Source organism: Cavia porcellus, unplaced genomic scaffold (genome assembly GCF_034190915.1).
Source record: "Cavia porcellus strain 051 isolate PalLab524CR breed Dunkin Hartley unplaced genomic scaffold, mCavPor4.1 scaffold_39, whole genome shotgun sequence".
Lineage (NCBI taxonomy): Eukaryota > Metazoa > Chordata > Mammalia > Rodentia > Caviidae > Cavia > Cavia porcellus.
Genome location: NW_026947522.1, coordinates 1,571,562 through 1,585,561, shown reverse-complemented (window position 1 = coordinate 1,585,561; position 14,000 = coordinate 1,571,562).

Below are 14,000 nucleotides of genomic sequence, written 5' to 3'. Positions count from 1 at the left end.
ATGGGGACTGTGTGAGGTCTCTGGCCCCTTCCTCTATGAGTCTTTTCTCCTGCTCTGATTTCTGGTCATTATGGACTCAGGAACTTCATTGTGCAACATTCTTCTGCCATCATGCTTGTGTCTTTGAGTAAATTGGGTGCAGATTGTAAACATGAATTAAATCAAAATTCTCCTTTAAGTCTTGGATATATAATATTGTGTATCAGAAGAAGAGAGCTGATAAATACAGAAAAATTGGAGCAAAAGAGGTGATCTTTTTGTGATTCTACCTAGTGAAGTTGTCTGAAAACTTTTGGAACTGGCTTATGGAAGGAAATTGGAAAGCATTGGAAACACAGATTGTAGATGTACTAAAATGCTATAAGCAAAACTTCAGGGGTGAGTCTAGTGGGAGCTCAGATCATACTGATAGGAATGCAGAGATGAAAAGCCAGGGTTTTTAAGTTTCAAGTGCAAATGAACTATACTGGGAAATGCACTAGAGACCATGAGCTGATGTTCTGGAAAAGATGCTGTTTCCAATTTGTCCAACCAATAAGACTTTTTTAAAAAACTGAGATAAAGGATAATACACTAATTATGATAGCAAAGGGAATTGTAAAGCTGTCTAACCTTTAGAGTACCCTTTAGTCTTTGTTGGCTGATTTACCAAATTTTCATGAGTATCAGGGGCAAGAAAAACAAAACAAAGCAAAATCTCATTAAGAGATTATCATCTATAAAAAGAAAACAAGGGGCTGGGGGTTTAGCTCAGTGGCATAAGCACCAGCCTTGCAAGCATGCGGTTCTGAGTTCAATCCCCGGTACTGATAAAAAAATGAAAAAGACAAAAAAAAAAAAAAAGAAAGAAAGAAAGAAAGAAAGAAAGAAAGAAAACAAGTACTTTCTAAAGGCATAAAAAAAAGATGACTTGAGAGCATCCCAAAAACCAGTAAAGTCCTAACCATCAAAGTAGAAAAGGTTGAATAAGAATAATACATTTATTTTAGAAGATAACGTATGGTAGAATTGCTTGGGAAAGTACACTATTAGTAATGCTTCCCAAGATTTATTTTGATGCTGTCAGTTATCCAGATTCTGAGAGGTCATTGCAGTCAAGGTTTAAAGGTGTCCAGTTACTGCTCAATTTGAGAGCAGATCTTGGCATCATCCACATGATGCTGTTTTTTATCAATATGCAGAAATGAAGAGTTATGGAATTAGGAAGATGTCTATCTAGATTTCAGAATAGGGCTGAGGAGGCCAAGCAAGGATCTCCTATGAGTGCAATCTGTAAAGCTGTGGGAATAAAGCAGAGAACAAGGCAGAAAGTCAGGGATGCCAGAAATATGAACCATCTAGTAAGGAAAACTAGAGGTCTGGAGTGGACACTGCTCAAGACAGAGACCAAGTGAACTGCAACTAACAAAGCCATAGTATTAGGGCTACTTAGGCACTCTGGAACTCAAATTTCATCCTTGTTTGCCTTCAATGCCAGCTATGATGCTATAGAACTTAATAGTTGCCCTGTTGGATATTTCTTATTGTCTTGGTTGTTTTATCATTGCTGGGATAAAATGCCCAATGCCCAAAATTTAAGAAAAGAAAAGTTTGCTGAACTCACAGTGTGTGGAAGTTTCAGTACATAATCAGCTGGCTCCAAGACAAAGTGATGTGACACAGGCAACACTTCAAGGCAGGAGAAGACAGAAAAGGCAACAATAGCAAAAGACGGATACAAGCCTCTTTTCTTCCTTATATTGTATGTAGGCTGTGCCCTCAGTTGAGTGTAGCACTCACATCATCTCTGCACCCTTCTCATGTGCAGGCTCATGTGATGACTCTGGACCCATCCTGAATCACTTAGTTAAACTGCTAAACTTCTCAAATTGATACAATGAGCAATACCCCAGAGTCCTGAGAACATGCCCTCTGTACACTAGAGCAGAACAGCTAGTTATTTAGTTAAGCTTCTAGACTTCTCCAGCTGACAAAGTATATTAACCATTCCAATCATGCTTTAACTTGATTTGGTTCTAGTCACCTTTTCACTACATATGGAAGAAGAATGTTACCCCTGCACCAGTCTCCTTTGGGATTGCATTACTCCTTTTTGATTTTCACCGAAATATAAAACTAAGCATTGACTAGATTTGGACTTGGACTTTTGAAAAATTCTGGAATTGTTGAGATTTGGGGGGAAAGTTGTTGCATTCCAGCTGTACACAGGATATTTGTTATTATGTAAGACAAAATTACGAACTTTCTATTGTTTTCATTTGGAAAATAAATGTGATTTAAGGAGATGTGTTTTGATGTGATTTTGACAAGGACTAGGATATGATAGCTATGGTAGAGTGTCAACCTCATTAACTTTGAGATCTGATAAGTTTTAGTGATGTACACTTCTTGTTGTGTCTGGGTGAGACATTAACTTGGATCTATGTCCAGTCCCTCATTCTTCCTCTCTGTCACTGTTGTCTTGCTCTGTATCCTGGCCACAAATATTGTCTGACTGCCTTTGCTGCATCATGCCATTCTACCATGATTAAAAAGCAGAAATGCTGCTTTGGAGCTGGCTAACCATGGACTGAGTCTCCTTAAAATATGAGCTGAATTAAACCTCCTCTTTTCCTTTAATTTGTGGGTGTCCACTATTGTTTCCAACAACTTGAATACTCACTAATATATCCTCCTTTTGACAATTGGACAAACCAGATATAGAAGTTGGTATGATGGGTCAAACAGATCAACAAATCAGTTCTCTGTTCTCACAGTTTAACTTTATTTCAGTTTTCTAAATATATCTCTGGTGAACTGTAAATCAGGAAAAATATAGTAAAAGTAGGACACACTACAGAAAAAATATTAACATTGTATATTAACTAATATCTGACCAAATATTATACAGCTGAGCCATTAATTAGTCATACACTGGTCATGAATCCAAAGATGTTTACAGTGATTCACACCCTTAACATGATAAATTTTACTATTATCTAATAAATGAGACTTCTTTTAGATGAAACAATTAGAAAATAATGCCAACATTATTCTTTAATAATATGGAAACTACCCTAAGTGAAACAAAGTTTTCTTTAGCAATAAGAATATGGTTAAATAAAGACAGAAACAATTAAAACATACTTTTAAAAATTCATCCATATTAGTCAGTTAGTAGGCATAATGTATTTGTCATTGTACAGAAATTTGACTAGAGCATGAATGATTTTTTGTGGCAAAGAAAATGGAAATGCAAACATTTTTGTAGTGTTTGAATTAGAAATTAGCATCTTTAGTGATTTACTGGTAATCAAAGCAATGTTGAATCTGCAACATTGACAGATACCAGGCAAAGGAGCTCTCTTGGTCACTTTCTTCTCACTTGAGAAAAATATCCAATGCAAAAACTTAAATGGACAGAAGTTATTCTGGCTCAGGTCCTACAGGCTTCACTCCATAGTTTCAATATTCCACAACATAAAGTATGGTAGAGGAAGGCTGCCAAAAACAATATCCTTCCAGGTCGTACCCTAACTCACCTCTAATCAACACCCATCTCCTAACAGAACTCATTAATGAATGAATCCACTGAATATAGAACCTCCATGTTGCAACACCTTCCAAAAGTCTCACCTCTGATATAATTGAACAAATAGTTGAGATCGGTTTGCCAATGGCTATGAAACATGATGCATAAAATGAATTTATCTGAGAGATTCAGAGAGAACCCAGATGCTTGAATCACTAAATCTATTTATTTCTGAAATTAATTGTTTCTTGAATCACTAAATCTATTTATTTCTGAAATTAATTGTTTCTTTTATTATTTTAGCCATGCGAGAGAATAAATTTCAAATTTTGCCTAAATAGAGTGAAAATTCTTTTATCAGAATGGAAAGTAACATTGGTTCATAATTTACACAAGCAGAATAAACTAGAATACAAAGACACTGTGTAAGAAAACAAAACTTTAATCACCCACAAGATATTGCAGGAAAATTTTTGAAGGCTCCACATTTTTAGAAAACATTATAAAAACTCTTATTTAAAGTTAATGATTTGAGGGTTCCTTGCATTATATTAATTGTTATTATTCAAAAACATCATATTATTTTGTGCTGATACATGTTTCCCTGTAATAGAATCAGAATTATTACTTCAATTGCATGAAATTTTGACCAAAATTTCTCATATATTTTGCTATGTAGACCTTATATTTAGTGTCATTTTTTGTAAATGTTTCCTGTTAAATTATATCTGGATGTCTTTCTCAAACCTGAAGTGTTTGCAGGTAGGGCTTTTTGGAGTCCAGGGACAATGGATTTGTGACACTGGATCCTAGGGGAGTGATTCTACTGAGATGTTTAGCACAGTTATGGGTATGAATGATCGACTTACTAAAGAGGAAAGACCTACTCTGGGTCTGGGTGGCACCAACCTACAGGCTTGCAGCCTGGATGAACTACAAAGGGAAAGAAGAAGGAAGTCCTGCTGCTTGCTGCCTACTCTGCCAAGGACTGTTTCTCCTCTGCTATGACCATCTTTCACAGCACCCTGCATGGAGGTCAGCTGAGTATGTACTGAAACCTCAACACACTATGAGTTCAAATAAACCTTTCTTTGTTTAACTTGTAGGTATGAAATATTTCATATCAGCAACTAAGAAACATCCTGATTTCCACTTCTACATTTATTATAATATCATTTAAATGTACTCAATCACAATAGCCTTTTTATTTTTCTTATCTGTCTTGTTATCGTATAGTTTTAATAACAATCAAACTTCAAGATTAAGACAAAAGAAATGTTCCCCATTACAAAAGAAACATGGACTGCATGTACAATTTATAGGACACCAAAGATTTTTCTATGGATTCATAAAAATTAGACTTCAATAAGAAATTATTGTGTTAATATAACATGAAGCTAGCATTACTCATATGTGACACAATTATGAGGCAAAAGATGTTTTTATTAACAATTTTTAACTTTGTTAATAATTTCCTTTCATCTTTCTTTCTTTCTTACTTTCCCTTTCTTTCTTTATTCTTTTTTCTTTCTTTCTCTCTCTCTTTCTTTCTCTTTCTTTCTTTCTTTCTTTTTTTCTTCCTTCCTTCCTTCCTTCCTTTCCAGAGATCAGACTCATGACCTTGCACTTCCCAGGCAGGTGCTTCTTCCACTGCCCTAAGTCCCCAGCCCATAATAATATTCTTAATTTTTAATAAGAAATTCAACTTCCTTATAAGTTGCTCATGTTTTTAAAATTCTAATGAACAGATAAGTATAAAAGTACACATTATAAAATCACCGGAGACATGTTTTAAAAGAAGCAGATAGGATAAATTTAATGAAAAGCAAAGAAAAAAGATTATAACAAAATAAGACAGAACTGAAACTTTTATGGTTACTATGGAGACTGGAATATTTGTGAAATTACCCTACTAAAAATGACTCTAAACAAGTTAAAAGTAAAATAATAATATTTTACTTTTAATAAAAATTGTAATATATATAAATACTTTTACTTATTAATATATACTTTTATTATAAAAAGAAGAAAGAAGTGAAGAAGAAGAAGAAGAAGAAGAAGAAGAAGAAGAAGAAGAAGTCTTAGAAGAAATCATTTAAGAAACTTTACCTAAAAATTACACTTGTACTTTAATGTTCTAGAAATGAGAAATGAAGAGGCAATAAAAATGACCTACTTATTGAAAATAATTGAGAATCATAAAAAATATCCATAGTAGTCCCTGAAAAATTCTTAGGAAGCCTAAATAACTGAAGCAAATATAAAGGGTAGAAACTTCTAACTAAGTTAATCAAATATCTCTATCAGTGTACTTCCATTTAGAGGGCCTGAAAAACTTAGACAAATATGAGAGTGTACAGACTTTTAAATATACTAATCAAATATTTCTGCTATTTTATTTCCATTCTGTGATGTCATATAATTCCACTTGTTTTTACCTTTTGACAGTTACTACGCTTATAGAAGAAATTTCACACATTATCCTTGTTACTGAATCTGTACAATGTAGTTTCATAAGAGAATTAATGGCTTAAGGGGTAATGGGTGGAAATAGAATGTTATTATTTTGTAAATGTTTATGGTAAGTGAATATAATCCTGGATGTTGCCTTAAGTGCAAATTTAATATATTTTGAAAATTTTATTTGTGAAAGACATGGGAAGCCATTACTCAAAATAATATACGTTAATGTATTTAATAAACTCAAAACCACTACCTAAGTATCTTCTAAGTAGGGAAATGATTTCAAGAGTTAGAAAACAAGTTAAGCTAGTTATAATTGATTCAAAAACTGAAAAATACACATGATATTTGCCCATGGGAATTATAACACTAGATAGGAAATGATAACTGTCTCTAAACAAAATTGCTAAATGTTATATTTCCAAAGCAAAATAAAAATGTTTATGAGAGATTTCAGTGAATATTCTTAGAGTACAAAATTTTGAGCTTGCCCTTAGAACATTCCTGTGGTAACAAAAGATGAGACAATACACTCAAAAAGACAGAAAAAATACAAACATTGAACGTGTGAGGCATTTAAAAATAAGATGGCAATTTCTATTAGAAATGAAAATATAGGTTTTGAAATTGAGTAATCATACAAAGAGCAGAAATTCCCTTTAAGTAAAGATTCATAGGGCTTGATTACCTTGCAGGAGGCAAACACAAAATTTTGCTTTATTTAGCATATCACACATACTATACTAATACACATATGTAATATGTAATAAGTGTTCAAATTTATTTTCCAAAACCTCAGTTAACACTTTTTCCTAACTGACTAAGCACTTTTTTCAATTTATACTATCAAAAATGCTATATGATAACCTGAAAACTGAGCTGAAAATATAAGTGGGAATTAAACACTGAAAAAACTTCAGGGCACTATGATATACATTCTTGCATTATTTTTAATTCTGTAAAAGTTACAAAACACTTAGAAATGTTTAAGCAGGAGATTTGCATAAGAATTCTAATCACAAGAGATTATAGGAAAAAAATATTAGGAAATGTAATGTATGAGCCAAATAAGTTAATTCCATTTGTTATAAAGAGTGATAGGTTAGCTAATTTGGTGAGTTTGTTTATAGTCGTAGTTCCCAGGCCTACATGGAAATTGTTCAATAACCACATTTCATCCCAGAATCATTATATCAAAATTCTGAGAAAAGAAACAAACAGAAGATTAAAACTACTAGCTTATGAAGTAGTCTAACAAATAAAATTTTCTACAAGTATTCTTTACTAACAGTGATTAGATTGTCTTTAATTTTAAGTGCAGCAGATAATGTTAATGTATTAATTTTCCAATGATCACACTTCATCCCAGAGAAGTTGTATAAAAACTCTGAGAAAAGAAACAAGCAAATGTTTAAAACTACCCTCATGAACCAATCTAACAAATGAAATTATCTATAAGTATTCTTTACTAACACTGATTAGCACATCTTTTTTATTTTTAATGTTAATGTGCTAAACTTCAAACAAAATTAGTAACCCCTTGTTTTATTAATGTCATTTCAGAATTTTCCTTAATCTATTATAATTTTTGTGTTCTTGTTCTCACATTGCAGGCAGAGTGAATTCCTATGTATTCATTTGGAATATGCTTTCAAAGTGATAAGTCTAAATCTTTATTCTTCAAAAACACACAGACTAACAAGTATTTAGAGTGAGACACAAATCAGACAGTAAGTATGATATAAACATCATTTCTTGAATTTACTAAGTGCATTTCATATCAGTTAAAATGACTTAGATATCTATATTACATAACACAATGAAAATTTAATAATTATTCTCATTATGAATACAAAATTTTGTATAAATTCTAAAAATAAATTCTTTGTTTCTATATATGAAGTTGAATTAATTTTATGCAAGCTTATTATCAAATATTTTGATACTTATAAATTATACAATTTTTAAAATTTAAAAAGACTTCAAGAGACCATCATGATATACTTTCTTGCATTATATTTAATTCTATAAAAGTTAATGTGACACTAGAAATGTTTAATCATGTATAACTTTGAACAAGCTTTTATTTTTTTAATAAAGAAATGGGGTAATACAGTGCTAACTCATATGGTTTTGTGAGGGAGAAGTGAGAGAATCCAATAAAGTTTTTGGCTCAGTGCTTGTCACATAATAATTGCTAAAAGTTGGGCACTATTATAACTATTTCTAACTGTTTAGAAATTAAAATTTCAGTTTGTATTTAACTATTATAAGTAACAGTTAGAATTATCACATCTTTGTTCAAATGGTTTCTTTTTCTTGTTGTGTCAAATCCTTCCAAGAGAAAAAAAGTGTTACTAGGTCAAAAGGTGTGATTCTCCTTTTGTTTTTGTGCCCAATTGTCACATCACCCTTTAGCAAGGTGGTTCCCACTGAACAGGCTGCTGCCCACTGTTTTGGAGATGCCCAAACTCCTGAACCCTAAGGTTGCCCTGAGGCCTCTCTAGGTAACTGGAGATGAGCAGAGCAGGGGACAGCCAGGTGGGGCCTGGTGGTGGCCAGCCTGGGCCTTTCCAAAACAGGACTTTATTAAAGTCACCTCCTCCAGGAGGCCTTTCCTGGCCATCATTTCTGAAGGTCCAGCCTCACCTCTGACACTGCATTTCTTCTTGGTAGTCTCTTTTCATCTTCTCCTTAGGCCTGATCTAACAAGGTGGATTTGTCTTGCATATTGTCTGTGGTATCCACAATATGATAAACACTCAAAGACAAAGATTTTATCCAGCACTGAACAGTGCCTGTCACACACTAGCACTCACTGAGCACATTATCTAGCTGTTGAATAAATGAAAGTGTTGTAAACATTATAAATGAGGTCAAAGTCTTAAAAGCATCCACCAGCTATGATCTCTGAGTGATTCACTCTTTTCTGGACAGCCGGGACCTGCCGCAATGTAGCCCTTGTTTCTATGAGGCCCTTTCCATTGCTAGGGACAAAATACCCCTAACTAAGTGCCATAAACCACTCACTTTATCACATTCAGAAATTATGCAGTCAAATTTAGATTAGGACATGGTAAGGGGCTTGTGAAGATTGAATGGCTGTGGTGACTCAAATGGCTGGTGACCAGAAGCATGCAGAAGCTTTTATTCAACCTCCTCCCCCAGTACCACCCTTCATACTGAGCTACATCCCTAATTTTTTCTTTTTAATTTTCAGACAGCATGTTACTAAGTTATGCAGGATAGGCTTGAACTTAAAATTGTCCTGCCAGAGCCTCCCAGAATGTTGATGTTTCAGGCATGCACTGACATGCTCAGCTTGTCTTTTTATTATTATCTGTGTTCTTAGCTATTTTATTCTTCTAGGAATAAATGCTATAAAATGTGATACTGGTCATGTCTTCCCTATTTCACATTTGGTCATCTCACATTGGTAGTTTAGAAAGACCATGACAAGAGGTTCTGTGTTTGTGTCTTTGTAGAGCTAGAGATGGAGCCCAGAGGCTCACATATGTGAGGCAAGTGCTGTACTGCTGAGCTATACTCCCAAGCCTGGTAGAAGTTTTATATCCTAGACATGAAATGACACATATCAGGGCCTGACTTGCAGTTTCACTGACTGACTGCAGTCTTAAGAAAATGAGGAAGATTAATGTTAAAAATGTGCTTAATTTAAAAGTGTGTCATGTCTGCACCTGTTATGTCAGCTGCACACAAAATGAAAATGTTCTTCTCCTACCCCAAAACCATCATTATTCCATTCAGCAAGAAAGTCACTCATATCATTGAGGAACAAGTAACATACAGACATAAGTCCAGATATTTGAACTTTTGTCTTACTACTTAATCTAGAGAAAAGTATCATCCAGCACTTGTGTTGGAACTATAGGAGTTTGTCGGGTGGGGGCATAGGTCAATTATGGATTCAAAAATATAAAAAGCATCCTGTGAATTGATTGGAAAGAGCACTGTGTTTTTACTCTTTATAACTTGTGTGTTACATGCCTTTTACAACAGCACAATTTGTAATACACATATGTGTACATGTAATACATATATATATACATAAACAAATATGTTGGTTATTAAACATTTACTAACACACTGTTGTTAAAATCTCACACTCCATGGGCCTTGTGCTTTCAACTCAGATGTGTCGTTAACATTCAAGCTCATAGTCTCGCTGCTCTTGTGTAACCTTTCGGGGCGATTCACCACTGCTCCACACAGAGCGACTCCATGTTGGGAGGTGCTATTCCTCCTGCATGGTCTACTCATTTTGGGAGCGTGAAGGGCTGCTCTGTGTCTGTTCTCCCCCATCAGTGCAGTTGTACTGAGTGAATAAGCTCTCTAAAAAGCAAAAACAATACATCCTGAATGGTTATTGCTTCCTCACATCTAAAAAATGCAGACTATCCACTTGGGGCAGATAGTACATGGTCTGATTGGGGTAGGACAGGAAGTGATTCCAAGCAGCCAAAAAGAAAGTTTGAAATGCTCTGTGTACATGCTCATTATCACCCCTTGGGTGATTACAAAACTGTCTGCCATGTCATCACCATTTGCTATCCTGCCCCACTTTTATGAATTCCAGAAAATAAAAACAAATCAGAAAGTAACTGACCGCCTCAGCAAACTGTCCTTGTTTACATGTCATTACAGAGTAGCTATGGAGCAAGAAACTACCAAGGTATAATCTTCTGCAAGATCCTGGTCATCACCATGGTTATGATGAGCTGGAGTGATCCTAGTTAGGTCATTCTAGTTATATATTATTTTGGGGGAAATATAATATGTGATAATACTGAATACTACACATTGTATTAAATTCATTAGCTAAAATTCAACAATTCATCATGTGTGTTCTTTAAAACTAGAACGTATGGAGCCACTATCATCACACCCAGATGTTATACACTGAAACAAATATTTTTCTCTCTAAAGGAAAATTAATGTGGAATTTTCTAGAAAGACTCAGTACTACCTAATGAAATAGAAATGATGATATGAAAGAAAAACATCCTAAAATTTCATAGCTCTCTGGGCTCAAATCCCCAGTACTTGATTTCAGAAAAAAAGGCCTTTTTTACATGGAAAAGACCTCCCAGCACTGTGAAAGCTATCAGTGTACACACATGGCTTTAAAAGTGAAGATATCACCAATGATTGAAAGTGCCAGGAGTTTGCCCAGATTTTATATATATATATATATATATATATATATATATATATATATATATAGCATGCTGAATGAGACAGATGGTGTATGACTATAATCCCAGCACTCTGGGCATCTGAGTTAAGGAGATCACAAGATAGACCAATTTTGTGACTTAGGAAGACTCTTAGTGTGTATCTAAAAAGAATATCTGAGGATATATCTGTAGTTCACTGTGCAGATGCAAAGTAAAAATAAGAAAAATGCAAATGTACAAAACTAATAGATGATAAATCGATTCACAGATACTTAGATAAAATAATAAAATAACTAGCCACTGATTTACTTAGCATGATGAAAAAGTTGAGCCATAGGCTTTCTTATCAGTTATTGGACCTCAAGTTATTGGACATAACTTCCTGGCAACATGACCAAGCAGAACTTGGAACCCTTGTAGAAGACATCACAATCCAGTACTGCCCACCTCCCCAGCTCATTTGCCTGGAGACACTCAGCGGAGAGGATGCTGAATTGTTTCTCCACATCCAGAGGCCACAACCCCAGGACCCCAGGCAGACAAAGTCTATGTCAAAAATTGAGAAAACGCCTCACACCATCCAGATGCCGCAGGCCAAGGTGTGAAAGGCACGCAACTTTCACAGTCAGCCCAGAGACAGTCTCCCCAAGACCAATCAACTGTGAACAGCCAACATCAAGGTACCCACCCCAAAACTCTGTTGACTCAGGTACAAATGACACTGAAACCCAAAGGATTCATGGGCAAGTTTCAACAGGCCCCGAGATACTCAGCACCTCTGGACAGGTCTCAGCAGAGCTGGCAGCAGTAAAGTCAGACAGACCAAGATGGGAAAGGCACCCAACTTTCACAGTCAGCCCAGAGACGGTCTCCCCAAGACCAATCAACTGTGAACAGCCAACATCAAGGTACCCACACCAAAACTCTGTTGACTCAGGTACAAATGACACTGAAACCCAAAGGATTCATGGGCAAGTTTCAACAGGCCCCGGGACACTCAGCAGCTCTGGCCAGGTCTCAGCAGAGCTGGCAGCAGTAAAGTCAGACAGACCAAGGTGTGAAAGGCACCCAACTTTCACAGTCAGCCCAGAGACGGTCTCCCCAAGACCAACTGACTGTGAACAACCAACATCAAGGTACCCACACCAAAACTCTGTTGACTCAGGTACAAATGACACTGTAACCCAAAAGATTCATGGGCAAGTTTCAACAGGCCCCAGGACACTCAGCAGCTCTGGGCAGGTCTCAGCAGAGCTGGCAGCAGTAAAGTCAGACAGACCAAGGTGTCCAGAAGTAGAGACTGATGTCACAGTGTCCAGCAACCACCAAACACTAAGAAACCTACAATACGACCAGCTGGGCCAAGCCATTATGGAGAATTACTTGGCAGGGAGAGATGCCCAACCCCACACTGAACAGACAATAAAGGCAGTACGGCCTCCCTCACCCATTAAGCCCTGTATGCCAGTTTTCCTGCATGACCAACCCTTCTCTGACCCATTCTTCCCAAGTACCTCCATGGCCTACACCACCTCCCAACAGGCCCAAATTGTAGGTGGGGATAAGAAGACGACAAGCCTTGAGATTTTGTTTTCTTCTGAGGGCAATGAACTTCTAGACACCTGCTCATTTGGTAATAAACACCTCACAACAAGATGTGTAGATGAAAAGAGAGATCAATGCAATACGTTACCTCTGTTGCAATTAGAAGATCGATACATGCTTTCTGAGCTTAATACAGATTCTGAGCTGCTAATTCATACATCATCTTGTGCACCAAAGTATACTGAGGTGTCTTGTGTATCTGAATGTACTGAAGTGCCTTGCTTACCACAAGATGGAAAGGTGATTTGCATACCAGAAGATCCTAAAGTGCCTTGGGTGCCAAAAACAACTGCCTTGTATGTGTTTAGATCAGAGTTCTTGGGACTGTCTGCAAAAGGATACGGAGGCTCTCCCACCATCATTTCCAGAGGCTCCTCAGGTGTTTTGGGTACAAGAACAGCCTAAGACACCTTCTCCAGAAGATAAATCCATCTGCTGTAGAGCTTCAGGAAACTTGAGAAAGGTTCACTGCACTAACGGCCACACATTTCGATCTAAAAGGTTCAGTAAGCGTGCTAATTGTGCTGTCTGCTCAGACCCCACAGGGGGATTTGGACGCAAGGCATACAAATGTATGCACTGTAAAATTTTAGTTCATAAGAAGTGCCATACACTCGTCAGAGTTCCATGCAAGCACCATACTTTGCATGATGAATGCACAATGCCAATAAACCAGGTTTCCATGGCTTTAGATCCCAAACAGGAAGTAGTCTCACCAAATCCTAAAAGTCATGTGGGTATGCAAGAAATAGATGATGAGAATGAGACAAATACTGGTGAGGAAAATGGCAGGCCTTTGTGCTCTTCTGCTCTTAAAGACTTTGACTTTCTCCGTGTCCTCGGGAGAGGAAGCTACGGTAAAGTTTTACTAGCTCGGCATAAAACAACAGATCACCTCTATGCCATGAAAGTGGTGAGAAAGGACAATGAAAACCTTATTCGTCTCCAGGTAGAGAAGCAAATATTGGAGAAGAGCTTGAACCACCCTTACCTGGTTGGCCTGCATTCCTGCATCGAGACACCAACCAGATTTTTCTTTATCCTGGATTACATCAGTGGAGGAGACCTAACATACAATCTGCAACAGGTCAGAATCTTTCCCGAAGCACATGTGAGATTCTACTCCGGGGAGACCTCCTTAGCTATCAAGTTTCTTCATGAACATGAGATATTACACAGGGATCTGAAGTTGGAGAACTTGTTACTAGATGCGGACGGACACA